Below are 15086 nucleotides of genomic sequence, written 5' to 3'. Positions count from 1 at the left end.
GTTTTGTGAACGCAGATGAAGAGATTAGGGAGGGTGTTAACTCTATGATTGGCTTTGATTTTTCTTGTAAAGGAAGGAAAGGCAATACATAAAAACCTATACATTTTCTTTGATATAATGCTCTAATAATTGAAAAAAAAAGTGAAAATTGTAAGGTGTGGCAAAAGTACAGCTGCTTACGTGCAAATGTCAGATCCAGAATAAGATTTTATACTTATTCCTGAACTTTAAGCATCTTGTTTTGAATAGTGCACATGTTCCAAAAATTATCAGCACTATGTAGCTAAGAGATCCTTAAGTTTCGCCCAAACGTGTGTGTGGCTCAGAAACATTCTTCTGCATCAGTTCCAATATCAACTGCCTGCACAAAAGCAAACTCATCCCTGTAAAGCAAAAAACATGAGACTAGTAGGGCAAATGAAGAGCAAAACTAATAGTCAGGAGTCTCCAGGTCTCGCATAAAACTATCCACAAATTCCAGATTCTGGAAATTAGCATATCATGAAGGAAAAACAGGTTCAGGGAATCTTGCCATGTGCTTTCATTCAAGTCAAAGTGCTTATAAAAATTGGGTTTGCTCTGTGTAAAACAGGATTAGTTACATATTTATAACTCACTGGGGTGTTATATTTTTTCAGGAAAGCTTAAGCATTGACACAATGCTGCAGAATATATTAAGACCTCAGAGTTACTGTAGTCTATGAACTTTCATTTATTTGTCAAATGCTCTTTCTATTTTACTAGGGGATAGAGAAGGACCCTGAAAATCTATGTTTAGTATCTCTACTATCTGTTTGTATCAAGTGAATCAGTTAGGCTGTGGAGTCTGTTATATTTTCTATTACCTAAAAAAGGGGATTGTGGATCCATTAAAACCTTCCCTGATATCTTCCTGTCTAGATTGAATTTCTGAAACAGCTCATGATGTGGAAGGAAATTAACAAGGAAACAATGATAAACTTGTCTTACCACAAACACCTGGTCATGACTCCTGAAAGACCTCCTCGCTAAGGCTAGGATAAAATCACCTGTGGCAGAGAACAACTGAGGGATTGAGTTAAAATCCCTATATAAAGGCTAATGTTTGTCTGTCTCTCACCTCTGAACTAACAGCTTATTCCTTCACCTGCTGGTCAAGGTCAGAGTGTAGGTTTTAATTTGCCTATTTCTTGCGTATTTAACATTTTATGTCATTGGTGGATTATTTTTCTCAAGACTAAAGAGGAATTTTCCCCTGAGCTTCAGACTGACATTTGAGTGGAATAAGGAGGTACCCTGTTTTCTAGAAGAAAACTCTGCACTTAGTGTGCAATTTTGCAAGCTTCAGGTACTAATTTCAAAAATGGAACTATTTCCTAATAGCACTCAGAAAAGGGCTGAGAAAAGTGTCTTACAGGAGTAGCAAGGCGTGGTGCAACAACTCATGCATGCAGATTCTTTTTCCTTGTATAGCAGAATGTTAATGTGTCCTAAGCACAGGCTGAGAATAACCTTTCTGAAAAAAGAAGTAGTAAAGAAAGGAGTGAAGGTCTGCATTACTACATTAATTGGTAAGGGCACAGGTTAACAAAACAATGTCCCTCACATCTTCTCTTTTGACTTGCAAATCAGGGACAATACCAGCAAGAAAACCAAAGCCATTCTTTGGAAAATAGAATTGTTTGGGCAGGTTTGAAAACACGACTTAAAAACAGTGAAAATACTTTCTGAAGGGTATAATTTTCAAATTTGAAAATGATACGTGTTCTTAAACCATCAAATTGAAAGGCTGATATCCCAGCAGACCATGTTTGATTACTTGCCCAGAGTGTAACAAAGAGATAGGCTTGGAATTCTTTTATTTGCACAGAAAAAAGAGACATAGTCAGTGAGGAGTTGAGTGCTTTGTTTAATGTATTCCAAAATGTCTTGGGAGAAAATCCTATCCTTTAAAATTTTGGCTCTGAGGCTTACTTAGAGGACAATAGTACTAATAAGAATGTAAGACTTCATGTCATATCCATTTGTGTGGGATTTCACGTCTCATTGTTTGTGAAAGGTAGCTGGGTTTTGATCTGGTTTGATGCATGCTTATCAAAGAACTGTTTAAAAGATATGTTTATATATGAGACCTTCTTTTTCTCTTTTGAGCAGTGAAATCTAATCTTACCTACTTATTTACAGAGTGAGACAGAAGTATTCCTGAGTGAATCAAACAGAGAAGCCTGGGCATTTTGCCAAAGAGTACTGGTAGGTCTTCCAGCTGGAAATATATATATATTTTATAACCCACATCTACTTTTGAGGAGATTCTTTTTTATCTTTCAAGGTTATTAAAGTTATTCAAGGAATCTTTTTTCTGCCTTTTCTGTACCATATGCAAAACATCAAAAAATACGAGTGGCTGAGCACCTTGTGCTTTGAACCAACCCTGTTTGTGCTTAAAACAACAGCCATGCAAAAGATAATAGGAAAAAATCAAATAACTAAGTCACTAAATGCATTTTGAAATATTTCAAGGTAATTTACTCAATTGAACCTGTATTATAGTGTTTGCTAAAGAGCCAGTGAAAAATGAGTTATGAGGCACAAAATGGCTGCATCATTCAACAGGACAAACAAAAACAAAATTTAAAAAAATGTGGTCTTAAGTAGTATGAGACATTTTTACTGTAAAATGTTTCCTTACATTTTTTATTGTTTATCTCTGCTTTGAAGATCAATTCCGATTTTTTTCATCATTATTTTCTATATTCAACAATTTAGATAGAAGTCTTTCTTTAAATGAGACTGAAAGAAGAAATAGTTTTCTCTAGCTGAGTATATCTATGTACATTTGAAAACTGAAGTTCTACATGTATGCTAATAGTTTGGCAAACCTAAAAAGACAGAATGACAGACTGTTGGTCACTATCTACTATTTGTATTTACAGTAGGTTTCTATTCTATACAGGACATAAAACATTCAGAAAAAGGTTTATATATGCAAAGGGAGATGATAATGGTACTGGAGCCCTTTCCCTATGAGAACAGGCTCAGGGAACTCGTGCTGTTCAGGGTGGAGAAGACAAGGCTCTGGGGGAACGCTGTAGCAGCCCTCCAGTACCTAAAGGGGGCCTACAAAAGAGTTGGAGAGGGCATGTAGTGATTGGTCAAGGAAGAATGACTTCAATCTGAAAGGGAATAGATTTAGGTTAGATATTAGGAAGAAATTAGAAAATATTTACTATGATTTGGTGATGCACTGGAACAGGTTACAGAGAAATTGAGGATGCCCACATCCCTGGAAGTGTTCAAGGCCAGGTCGTATGGGGCTTACAGCAATGTGGTGTAGTGAAAGGTGTCCCTGCCTACAGCAGGAGGGTTGGAAATAGATGATCTTTATGGTCCCTTCCAACCCAAATCATTCTGTGTTTTTAAGATTCTACGTATATATGTACTTGTTTATAAAGTTATTCCACTGCTGTCTGCTACACGTCACCTAGCATTTTTTGCAAGGTACTGTGTATCCATGGTAAAAACTATGTTTGTTATCATCAGCCTAGCTGTTTGTACTTCTTGGTATGTGATATTCAGAAAGAACATCTAAAATGTGTTATTTACATTATGCTGTTGCATAAAATAAAATGGAGGGAAAAATCTGGATTTCCACTTTATATATAAAATATTTTTAGGCCTATGGTTGACTCAAACATTTATTCTTTCTCACCCATCATTATTTAATCTGAAAATGGCACAAGTAATCTACATTAGGACAAAAAATGAAGTCTTTCTCTTTCAGTATAAAAGAATTTAATATTTTGTCAACCCTCTAATGGAGAACATGAGGGTCAGCTTGATTTTCAGGTTTGATTGGGCAGAAAAATTAAAACATTATTGTTTAACTTGGAATATGGCAATCAAAATATTTAGCTGGAAATTATCTCTGTTTTGCAGAACCTAAAATTCTATTACCAATGCAGCATTTTTTTATAAGATTGTTTGTACATGAATGAGGAGAGATGTTATATGAAGGATTAAAAGAAGCAGAAGAACGCAAACTTTCTTGCTAAGTACACTAAGTGATTGGCTTCATCCTTTACTACATAAAGAATAAAATTTAGTACATAAAGTAAAAAAATATACTTGTTAAAGTTTCTTAAACACATCTTTCCCTTCAGTCTTAAATTCTAATGAGGAGGGATTTCTTTTGTATTTGTAGTTGCAATTATTTTAACTTCAAAATTAAATTCAAGGAGGTTTTAGCAACTGCTCATATAAGCCAGACTTTATGTATTTCATATTTGTATGAGAATATAGAAGCTGGAAACAAAAATATTTTTTACATTCAAAGAAGCTATTGAATTCCAAAACTAATATGGATTCTAGAGAGTTTTTAAAAACCTATCTGTATCAATTACATCCAGTAAATAATCTTGTGACTACTGCTTCATTTCCTTTCCAATACAAGATCCTATTAGTAGGGAAAATACACTGCATTAAAGTAAGTCAAATGAAAACAAGACGTAGGGTATTCAAAGAAATACTGGTTGGTGTTTTTTTCCCTTTAAGAAAATTGATGAATTTGCATTTATTATTTTTGTATTTTAGGTATCATCTTTTCTTATAAATTGTTGTTGTGGTGACGATTTTTGAGTGCTCATGATTTTTCCAAACACACACAGTGGTTTTCGTAAGGGAGAGAGAGGGGAGGATATGAAATCTTCTTTCTGTCGAAGAAGAGAAATATAAACAGTGTTGGAGACTGACAACATTTTATAAACCAAACTTCACTGAGGCAGTAAGAAAAGTGAGCAACAAGCACCTGTATGGCAACTCACCCAATGCCCTGACTGCATCAGACTGCCAGGACACTTGATGTTCTAGGTCATCTGACAGCAACAGGAAATTGGGAAAACGCATTTTCAATGCAGGTAAAACTCACACCACCCTTTGGTTCCACAACAGCAGTGTGATTCAAAACAATCCTTCCTTACGCATGTAAGGTGGGCAGCATCTTGCCTACACTGACAATGTCATCAAGGATCAGAGGGGCAAAGGAAGGGTGTCGGAGTTTGTGACATTGTTCAAGGCTCAGGGTGTTAAGACAGCTAACTTTTCTGTCATTACAAAAACATTTTCAAATAATGAAGAAATTAAAAACAGAGGAAGTGCCTGCAGATACCAAGTGCATTTGGATGTGTTGTAATATTGGAGCAATTTACAGACTGGAGACTATTTTTGATATAAAATAGATCCCAAAAGAACCATAAGAACCACTCTGAACTAGACAAAAATAGCTGTGGCAGTCTGAATTACTCTATTAGGTAACACTCTGTGACTACTGAGCAACAACCAAGATAATTTTGATAATGAGATCAGCTACAAATTTAAAGGTGCAGAAGGGTACCTGTTTATAAACATTAAATGCATTTTGAGCTAAAGTCATGGGTAAAATTCTCGTTATTTTTTATGATTATAATTCTAGTCTGAGTAGTCAAGCCATTGAATCATAAAATTAGAAAAGATATATTTCTTTGAAAGACTAATTTGTATTAAAGCCTAAATCAGCAGAGAAATATGTCCTTCATGTACAGTTATTTGCATATTCCCATGTTTTTATTTAAAATTCTCAGTAATTTCTTTCTGTGCTGCACTTATGTATTTTCTTTATGTGTATGTGTGAAAATGTGCACATCTGCGTGTATTTTATCTGCCATTTTCACAGTCAAGATCAAACTCTTTATCTTGCATGGCTTATCAAAACAGCCTGCCCAATTTTAATTTTAAAATTGATTAAATAATTTCAAGTCAATTTATATTTACTTAACAGTCATTCCAGGAGTATTTGTATCTATATGAACAAGTAATCTTTATTAAGGGATTTTGGGAAAAGGAGATGTAGACAGCTGTCTTTCTTCTACATGTGTACTTTATAGAACCTAGTAAGATATCTGCTCACTGTTATGAGCAGTCCTATTAATGTGTTTTTTGTCTACACAAAATTCAGAATACTTTTTATGCTGAATTTAAAAATACAAACATATTTATATGTGAACTATGTTTTTTGTTTAATGACTAAATAGGAGTCAGAGTAGATTGCATTTACCTTTCAATTTTTACTAGTTCTGATCACTCATTTGGTCATCTGTAAACAATAGACTAGAAATAAACATAAGTTTTTGATAAAGCTAGACAAAGAAAACCTTCCACTTGTTTTTCTTTCAGATGTCTCTCTGGGATATTGTCACTACCCTTTATTTCACTATAAAAGAGTACATATTTTTTCCTGTTAATTTCCTTGTAGATTCCTCTAGTGTTACACCTCTCGTTTTTCAAGAAAAGAGCAGATGCAAGAAATCAAGGCTGGGACTGTAAGTCCTTCTTGCTTGTCAATGTAGGAGTCAATGATACTGCCAAGAGAGATCAAACATAGATAGGTTAGGGCTCCAGGACAAGGCTGAAGAAGTCAGGTCAGGAACCAAGGTAGTTCTCTTTTATTTTGTCAGTAAAGCAGAAAGGCTCAGGTAGGAGCAGAGACATCCTGCAGGCCAACATCTGATCACACAGGAGGTGTTACATACAAAGCTTTGGGTTTTATGACTACTCCACCTTCTATGAAGAATGAGCAATGGTTGGGAGATAGAATACACCTACCTTACAAAGTAAAACAGCGGCAGGTTTGTCAGTACCCTTGCTAACCTACTGAGGTAACCTACCTTTAAACTGGGTTTGTTGGGGCATAGTGCCTAATGTCTGAAGACAAGTTTAAACCTAAAAGTCATTAAGTCTCTGAAAGACAGCATAGTTGAGGATGCTGTTTCAGTTTACCTGCAAAAAAAAGCATCACTGAGGATGAAGTGAAAAATGCCTGTTTGATGGTTGCAACATGGAAAACAAACAGTTCAGTTTGACTTAAAACCTTGTGAGCAGTCATAGAGCAATATTTGCCTTCTGAGTACAGAACCATTATGGGATAACATTTGTCACTAAGGTTCTGCAGTTAATGGATAAAAGTAGTTTGGGAAGGATAGGACAGGAAAGTGGGGACTCTTCATCTTGAAACTGGTGATGAGTCTCTCAAGAATTTACCTGAGGAAAGATTTAATCACACTGGTATCTGCTCAAAGGAAAACAGTGGTCACAACTAGGAAGATTTCTACAAAGGGTAGAGGACAATTTTTATGCAGGTGATCAACAAAACTTTAGGGGAGGCATCCTGCTGGATCTGTTAATCATAAACAAGGACGAACTTTTTCAGGATGTAAAACCAGAGGGAAGACTACTGTAATGAACTTGAGGCTTAACATCCTAAGAGAAGCTACCAAAGCCAAAATAAAATTGGAGGATTTTATTTGAAAAACATGCTTAATTTTATCTGAGAAATGTCTACATTATAATTAAAATGAAAACTGGAAAATAGTATACTTTTTTTACATTGTTTTGTTTTCTTTGTTGAGGAAACAAAGTAGAAAAGAAAACAACTTTCTTGGATCTACTTGGAATCTCCTAATTTTGCAGTTGATAGTTTTTACAGATATACATTTTGAAGATGCATGTCTAGAGGATGATAAAAATAAGAAACATAGGTACAAACTGGTGCAGACCATTCTTGGACATATAGTTGATATTTCGTCAGAACTAACTTTCAGGTTCCACATCTAGAAAAATAGTTTGGGCCGTTTTCCAGATTGACAAACTACATATCCTCTCATTATGGTAAACAGAGTAAAGATTCCATTGTATTTATGTGTTTTATCACAGAAGAGCAGGCAGTAGATCCTGTGACAGTTGAAGTGAGAAATGGGGTCTCTGGGAATCTCAGTTTATACCGATGACCATATAACATGAACTACTTGTGTAAGAATTTGAAGACAGAGATGTTTGAGGTTTGACTTGGTTTTAATGATTGCTAAATTCTGGCTGTGGTATAAAATTTAACAGTCTTTGCAAAATGGCAAACAAATACAGAAGACAACACCCTAATGTGGTCAATGTCTTCCATTTATAACTGAATCTGCCTGCAGCATCAGACTACAGATATATGTAGGAGTTAATTCACTTTTTGATTTTCTAATTGAAAGAAGTCTTAACCTTTTTCCTTTCAGTCAAACCATGTGCCTAGCTGAAAAATGAAAGAAATATTTTCTTTCTTCCCTTCTACATGTAAGGGGTGAATGGTTATTTTTTGGCCCAGCTGATGACTATGTGTCTGATTGGTATGATCAGTTTTGTGCAAACACCCTCTAAGACAGATTTTACTGTCCTGTTCAAACACATTGCTGCATCCACATTTGTATCTTACCAGTCATAATTTGACCAAGAGGTAGCTTTCAGGTCAGCCATACAAAGAAAGTTTGTAGAAAGAAAGAAAGAAAGAGAGAAAAAGAAGGCAAGAAAGAAATTATAATGGTGAAATAAATTAAATATAGTGTGAAAGAGTAGTATCAAGATCATAAAACAAATACTTGGAAAAGAAGTATCCCAAGGGTTAAAAAGTTTTCTTAAGAGATAGATATCTTGATAAGAGATAGGTGGGTACTGTACCTTTTTCTGCTTAAAAAGAAACTAAAACTAGAAACTTTGCATTTCTAATGTAATTTATGTTCTCTATATTGGCTTTAAGCTTGAATTTAAACATGTGCAATATTTTCAAAGGAAAAAGGAGGTCTGTGAAAGAAATCTGGTAGTAAAACTAAGTGTTGAAAGGCAGTTTCTTGGCTATTATTTGGACTACTTCATGCTTTGAAAATGCCAGAGGATTTGACCTTTTTCAATGGTTGAATGTGGCAGAATTCCCCAGTGAGTCAGCTTTCTTTCTCAGACAGGAGCTGCATAACCCTGGGACCAGAGAGTGGTTTGGATGTGCCTTAGAATATACTTTTGCATAAAAAGAAAGTGCAGCGTCTCAAACAGTGTGTGCTTCACTTTCTCTTTTCTCAGCAATTCATTACAGATGAAGGGAAGCTTCTCTGTGTTGTGTGCATACAGTTTTTAAAAGGGTTTGTTGACTGTTGGAGCCCCCAAATAGTGTTGCTGGAATAGAACAAGTGATGGAATTTTCCAACAGAATAGAAATATGAGGTTTTCTGAAATATGTAAGTAGGTACTTCTACTTAAACAGCTTCACAGGGAATTATATGTTTGTACATAGATTTTAGTGAAGGAGTATTATATGGATCAATATATGTGTTGTATACTGCAAGAAGTATTTGGGTGTAAGTGCTGTATTTTACCATTATGCCTCAAAGAATTTAACAGTACCCCTAATAGCTGTATAAATTTTATATGGAAATATACTCTGATTTTTCAGCAGTTTCCTCCATTCCCAGGTGTTCCCAGATGCATGATACTTTGAACAGAATGTGTGATTGCATGTTCATCATTTTGTACACATTATTATACATAAATTTTATTTAAACATTATTAAAAAAGAGAAAAATTAGAAAAACCTTAAATGTGAATGCGTCATTATGCATTTATACAATGTAAAACATGTCTGCAGAAAATAATATAACCTGTCTGAAAAACACTCATTATTGCTATATTTCAGCAACATTTGAAATGTGAGTCTTAATAACAATGGCTCCATAAAAATTGCATTGAGGAAGTTGAATTGTTACTTTACTGCCTTTGACTAAAGTTTGCTGATGTAAGTTTCTAATTGCCAGCTCTAAGCTTTAAAAGTCAGGCTGGATCCTTTCAACATCCCAAACCATCACCAATAAATTGGATCTCGTCAGCCATATTATGCTCTGAATTATGTGATTTTATTTTTTTTTTCTAATTTCCTTCTTCAATAACATTCCAAAGGACTTTTCAGGAAAAAGTCTCATAGGTATAATTTGGGTTCCAGGATGCTGACTATTTGTGAAATCAAGCTATATACAAAGAAAATAACAAGTCAGTTGAATTCTTCTGTTATAATGAATATTGATGCAAAATTATAAGTTAAGTCCAAACAGCAAAGGAAGATCGCATGCCATTGAAGAAAGGGGAGGGTCTATTTCCCACAGTTTCCCATTGTCAGCAAGTGAAATCATTGGGCTCAGAAAGCTTTGCATTTACTAGCGCAGCAGAAAAGTGGTCAGTCATTTATTATATATACTGCTTCACAATGTAATCTCTTATTGTTTAGCAGTAGTAGAACTGTCAGATTAAAAATAAATATTTCATGACTTGTAACAGTAATGAGTTCTTGCTTTGATGTATAATCCATTATTAAACTCACCAAATGTTTTTTAGGCTAACTTATGTGGGTCAGCATTAGGCCTTTGTAAAATACAGCTTTCTAGCCAGATGGTTAGAGGTTGTCATTAAATTAGCTTGAATCAGTTGGTATCCCATCAGTTAATCTCATGTACTATAAATGGCAGATGAGTATTCTTTGTACTGATTATGCAACTTACAGCATCTGCCCATTTTCTACTTGACTAGGTCCTGTCTGAAATGGTCATTTCCCCAAACCTGCTAGAGCCAATCAAAAACCTGCCCAGTTTGCAAGAAGACTGCAGGCATATGGCCATTCAGCTTATATTTTCACCACAGGGTACTTAGCCATTATGTATGAGTATGGGAAACTATGTACGATAAAGTCATTAAAGTGCTGAAAAGTAAGAATTATGGCCATGTTACACATAATGACAGCACTGCAGAAAATGCTCATCTGTATATATTTTCCAGCTGAATGGTTATTTTATGAATGGTATTTAGTTTCTTATGATGTGGGAGAAAGCTGTCGTTCTTGAGTTATTTGATTCATATGAATGTAGTTAAACTTTCTTGCAATCATAATGTTCTTGTTAAGCCGTTTGGGAGCATAGGTTTGTAGTGTACACATGGATTCCTAAAATAAAATCCCAGGTTTTGCAAACAAAATTACCTGAAAAATAGGCAAAAAGCTGAATGCAACCACACTTGGATGGTTACTGAGTAAATAACACACCATCAATTATTTTCCCATATTCCTTCTGCAGGAATATTGAACAGATGCAAATCTGCTATATGGATGATAAGTATACCATTTTAACAAGACAAGTTGCAATCTTATTAACACTGCTAATCAAAAGTACTCTTCATACTTTATTTTCCTTAATGATAACAACTCCTAATTAGATATTAAATGCCAGAAAAGGAATTTCTGAAGTGTATCTTCTTTTATCCAAATACCATACCTGACACTATGGTACGGTAAATAGAGTAATTGCAGAATGGTGGCACTCAACAGTGGTAGTGGGTTAAGGAAACATTTATAAGACAAAACTCTTGGACTCCTAGTAGAGATAATAATAAAAAAAAAAAAATAAAAAGAGGTAGGTACTCCCTATTCTATCCAGGACACCAGAATAAAGTAATTACTTTTGAGTAGGACTTCATGGAGAGTTACAGAAAAGACTGTGGTTCAAAGTTCTTGAAATTTATGTGTTACATGGCAATACTGCACCTGCATGTTGTATTAGTGTTGTACCTGCTTTTCATTAAGTGACGGGAAATAGAAAGCAAAATTTCTTTCACTGCACTTCACCTGTGGAGCACAAAAATGCCCATAAATAACATTTAGATGTTTTTTTCATATTATTGAACAAATGTGTCTACTTTCTTAAGAAACAGAAACAGTGAAGTCCTACAGAAACATTGTTTAAATTTGTAAATTCCAGAAATAATTACAGGGTTAAATAAAAAATTCTTAGCACAAGAATAGTCTGAGACTGCACGCACACTGAAAATATAACTTTATTCATGCCACTGCTTTCTAGTGTGTGGCAGACCAATTATGTGGATGAGATGTTTCACAGAGAAATGCTTTTATCCAAAGCAGAGATGCATAGAACAGTCTGTCTAAAGACATTCCTGACTCCCAAGTTATGCCCTTGAGCAGAAATGTTAATAACACCTGTGATTTATTTTGTATATTTATTTTAAGGCAAAGTAAATTTCATTTCATGACAGGTTGAATCTACATCAATATCCAAAAATGGCAAATGAGACATTGAGGACAAAATGTTCCTGTATTCCTTTCCATATACTTATTGACAGAACTGTAGGCAACATCACACTCCTGCTGGAAGCATTTACTTCCACCTCAGGGATATCCCAAAGTAACTAATATTCCAACAACAGATTCATACTTTCTCCCAAAAATCAGCAGTAACTTACTCTGTTGATATAGTAATGAACTTCCATGGCTACCCCAAGTTGGGCTGCGGGTGGAAGGGCTATGAGGAGACGAGAACCACAGAATCATATGATAATTTGGGTTGGTAGGGACCCCAGAGATCATCTATTTTTGACCACCCTGCCATGGCCAAGGATGCCACCCACCTTGCTTGGGACCCGATGCATGTTGCTTGGGACCCCATCCAGCCTTGCTGGAACATTGTGTATAGCAGACCTGCAGATGAAGGAGTTTTCATGAGTTTTTCTGCCTATTGCACCACTGAGGAAAATTCCAAGGAAAATACCCACTAATCTCTGGAATGGATATTGAGAAGGCTTTCCCCTCTTTCCTTTCTCTGTTCTTTGTATCACACTTCTACTGCAATTCCAGGGTGGTTTTCAGAGGTATCCATTCACGACACAGAAGGGACACATCCTGGACAGCTTTCCCAGGAAAGAAATAGGTCATGAATATAGCTGCTTTGAGAAGGGAGTCCTGAGGTAGCTGGGCAGAGGCAGCCACTTCTGTGGTGCCTACAGAGTAATTGAAGTCTGAAGTATGGAGCAATGGGAGGAAATAAAACAGCAGAATAGATTGACAGTGACAAAAAAAACCCAAACCAGTGTATGAAAAATCATAGGGTACTTTAACTCCTCTCCCCAACTGATTGAACCTATCCGAAGAAAATGTTTTTCCATAAAATCCACAGCTTCAGTATTGCTAAATTTCTAGCTAATATAGAGATGCACACGTAATGTAATGTAACCAGAACTTCAAAATCAGAAATGGTGCAAAGCACAGGCAGAAATGTGTTCCATTGTGTTGTCAATAGAATTTAAAGCCTGTAAAGCAATGCCACCCTATAACAGTGCAATAACATGCAAAAGTCAGCTCTGCTTCAGCAAGCAATGTATCAATTACTCCTGAAACCTGATAGTGAACAGCAGAAAATAGGGGCCATTCACTAGAAATAGATAATCTCCTCTTTATCCCTGACCCAACTCATTTATATTAGGAGTCTACTTACCCAAGATATTTCTTGGGTAACTCTGTTTTCCATATTTGTACTTTTTTTTTTTCTTTTTTCTAGCTTTGTGTTGAACTTCTCTTAATAATATTGTTATTACATGTTTTATGATGATATGACGTATAACAGTTGTTATCAAGAGACTAAAAGTTTTGATGGTTTTAAAAAGTCTCCTCTCCTATTCATACAGTAAATGGAATAATAAAATGAACTTATGCAAAACTTTGTTGTTATTAAGCAAATACATAATTTATTAGTGCTTTGTTGTTTTTACAGCTAAATTCACAGAAACCCCAGGACTTAGAAAAATTCTCATCAATAATAGAGAGCAACTAAGAAAACCCCGTATCAGCGCAAAAGATAAAAGAGAGCAAGAGGAAAAAGTTACTTGCTTTTTGTCTGCTGAAATGAGGAAAATGACCTAGATTAAATTTTTCTTGAAAAATTACAAAATATTAAATTTTGCTAATTTTTAGGGAGGTTTTGTATTTCAACTCTGTCATTTGTCATGGATATATCTATTGACAGCCATCTTGGCTGATTTTTATGTGAATCTTACATTATTTTTAAACCTTGTGTGACAGTTAAAATAGCACAAAAATAAATGATTTTTTTTTTTTAAATGAGCAGGAAATGTAGACCAGGTCTTCCCTCCTATGGTCACTCTTTTCCTACGTGTTTTACTCCCACTTCACACTCTACAATATAAATATTGATTACGATTATTGAATATTTTCCTCTAAAATTAATTTTCATCTGAGTCTTTGAGGCCTGAATTTTTCCACTTAATTTGAAGCTCTAAATGAGTGCATAAATTAGAATAGTTAGGCTCAAAAGAGAGCCTAAGGTGACTAATACCAGGAAGCAGCTTCATACTCTCAAACAACAGTTCAACTCCTCTAAAATCTCATTCTCCTTCTAAATGTGACTTATTTTTCTTCACTAGGATAAGGTTCCAAGACAACTGTCTTTGTTTTAGTTAAGTGCGTCAGCCAAGAACTTCAAGTTAGATGATTCACTGAAGTGTGTTCATCATCAGGGAGTGATTCTATTACAATGTGATTGCTTTAGGGATGTCAACACCACCAAGAAGAGAAAAGTTTTGTCCAAAGAAAATTCTCAACCTAAAGAGCAAATACGAAGTACTTTTTCCCACTTTTCAAGAAGACTTTAGAAAAACCTCCAACTATTAGAAAAAAATTCACAAGTTGTGATCATGATCAGCACTGTGAAAGTTAGAATTTGGGCAATACATACGGATTGCTGAAACCGGAAGAGAAAGACGGTGAAAGTGGGATGGGTCAGTCATTCTTGTTTCACATGCAGTATGCCTCTTTCATTTAATCTGTAAGAAATCAGGGCAACAGCCATCTGTACATCTACAAATAAAAACCCTCATCAATTAAGTTTCATGCTCAAAATCTGCCATTTTAATAATATTCAATCAATTTAATTTTGGAAAATTACATGTTTATTGCTTTAAAGTTTATATTTGTGAAGGATAGAATTTCTTCTGTAAAGTCAGTATACTAGAGAGTCCTTAAAGTACTAAGTCAATTGCTTTAACATGGTAAAATTCCCAATTGTTTTATACAGTTATCTTTGCTTCCAATTCAAAACAATAGTTACTCTGGGTTGTTTCATTCAAACCAACGGTCCCCAGTGACTGTAAATTCCCAGTTCCAGGGACAATATCTTGGTTATACAAATATGCGAAGTGAAGCATATTACAAGACTCCACAACATAGTGAGAATGTCTAAATTACCTTTTTTTACAAATGTTAGGTAAGAAAATATATGAATAAATGAATTTACTAAATGGACAACATATAGAACTGGTAATATATTATTCAGAAGTGGCATTTTAAGTGGTATTCAGTGGTAAGAATTGCAATTTTTATTCTGACACTCTTAAATAGAAAAGATTTAATAAATTATCAAAGA

General features: G+C 34.9%; 1 long non-coding RNA gene across 2 annotated transcripts; it reads left to right on the top strand.

Annotated features, from left to right (window-relative positions):
* Window positions 1-1056: 1056 nt before the first annotated feature.
* LOC146444608 (uncharacterized) lies at window positions 1057-14566 on the top strand. 2 transcript variants are annotated; one of them, XR_014849919.1, is made up of 4 exons: window positions 1057-1138; window positions 1456-1550; window positions 2164-2229; window positions 14089-14566. It is a non-coding gene; the product is annotated as an uncharacterized LOC146444608 (long non-coding RNA). The 2 variants fall into 2 exon arrangements; XR_014849894.1 differs by having other exon boundaries at window positions 1098-1327; window positions 1453-1550.
* Window positions 14567-15086: the final 520 nt, after the last annotated feature.

This window comes from Lichenostomus cassidix, chromosome 1, assembly GCF_008360975.1.
Source record: "Lichenostomus cassidix isolate B80296 chromosome 1, HeHo_3.0, whole genome shotgun sequence".
NCBI classification, from domain to species: Eukaryota; Metazoa; Chordata; class Aves; order Passeriformes; family Meliphagidae; genus Lichenostomus; species Lichenostomus cassidix.
Note: the sequence above shows the minus strand (reverse complement) of the source record. Positions and strands in the feature narration are given on the sequence as shown.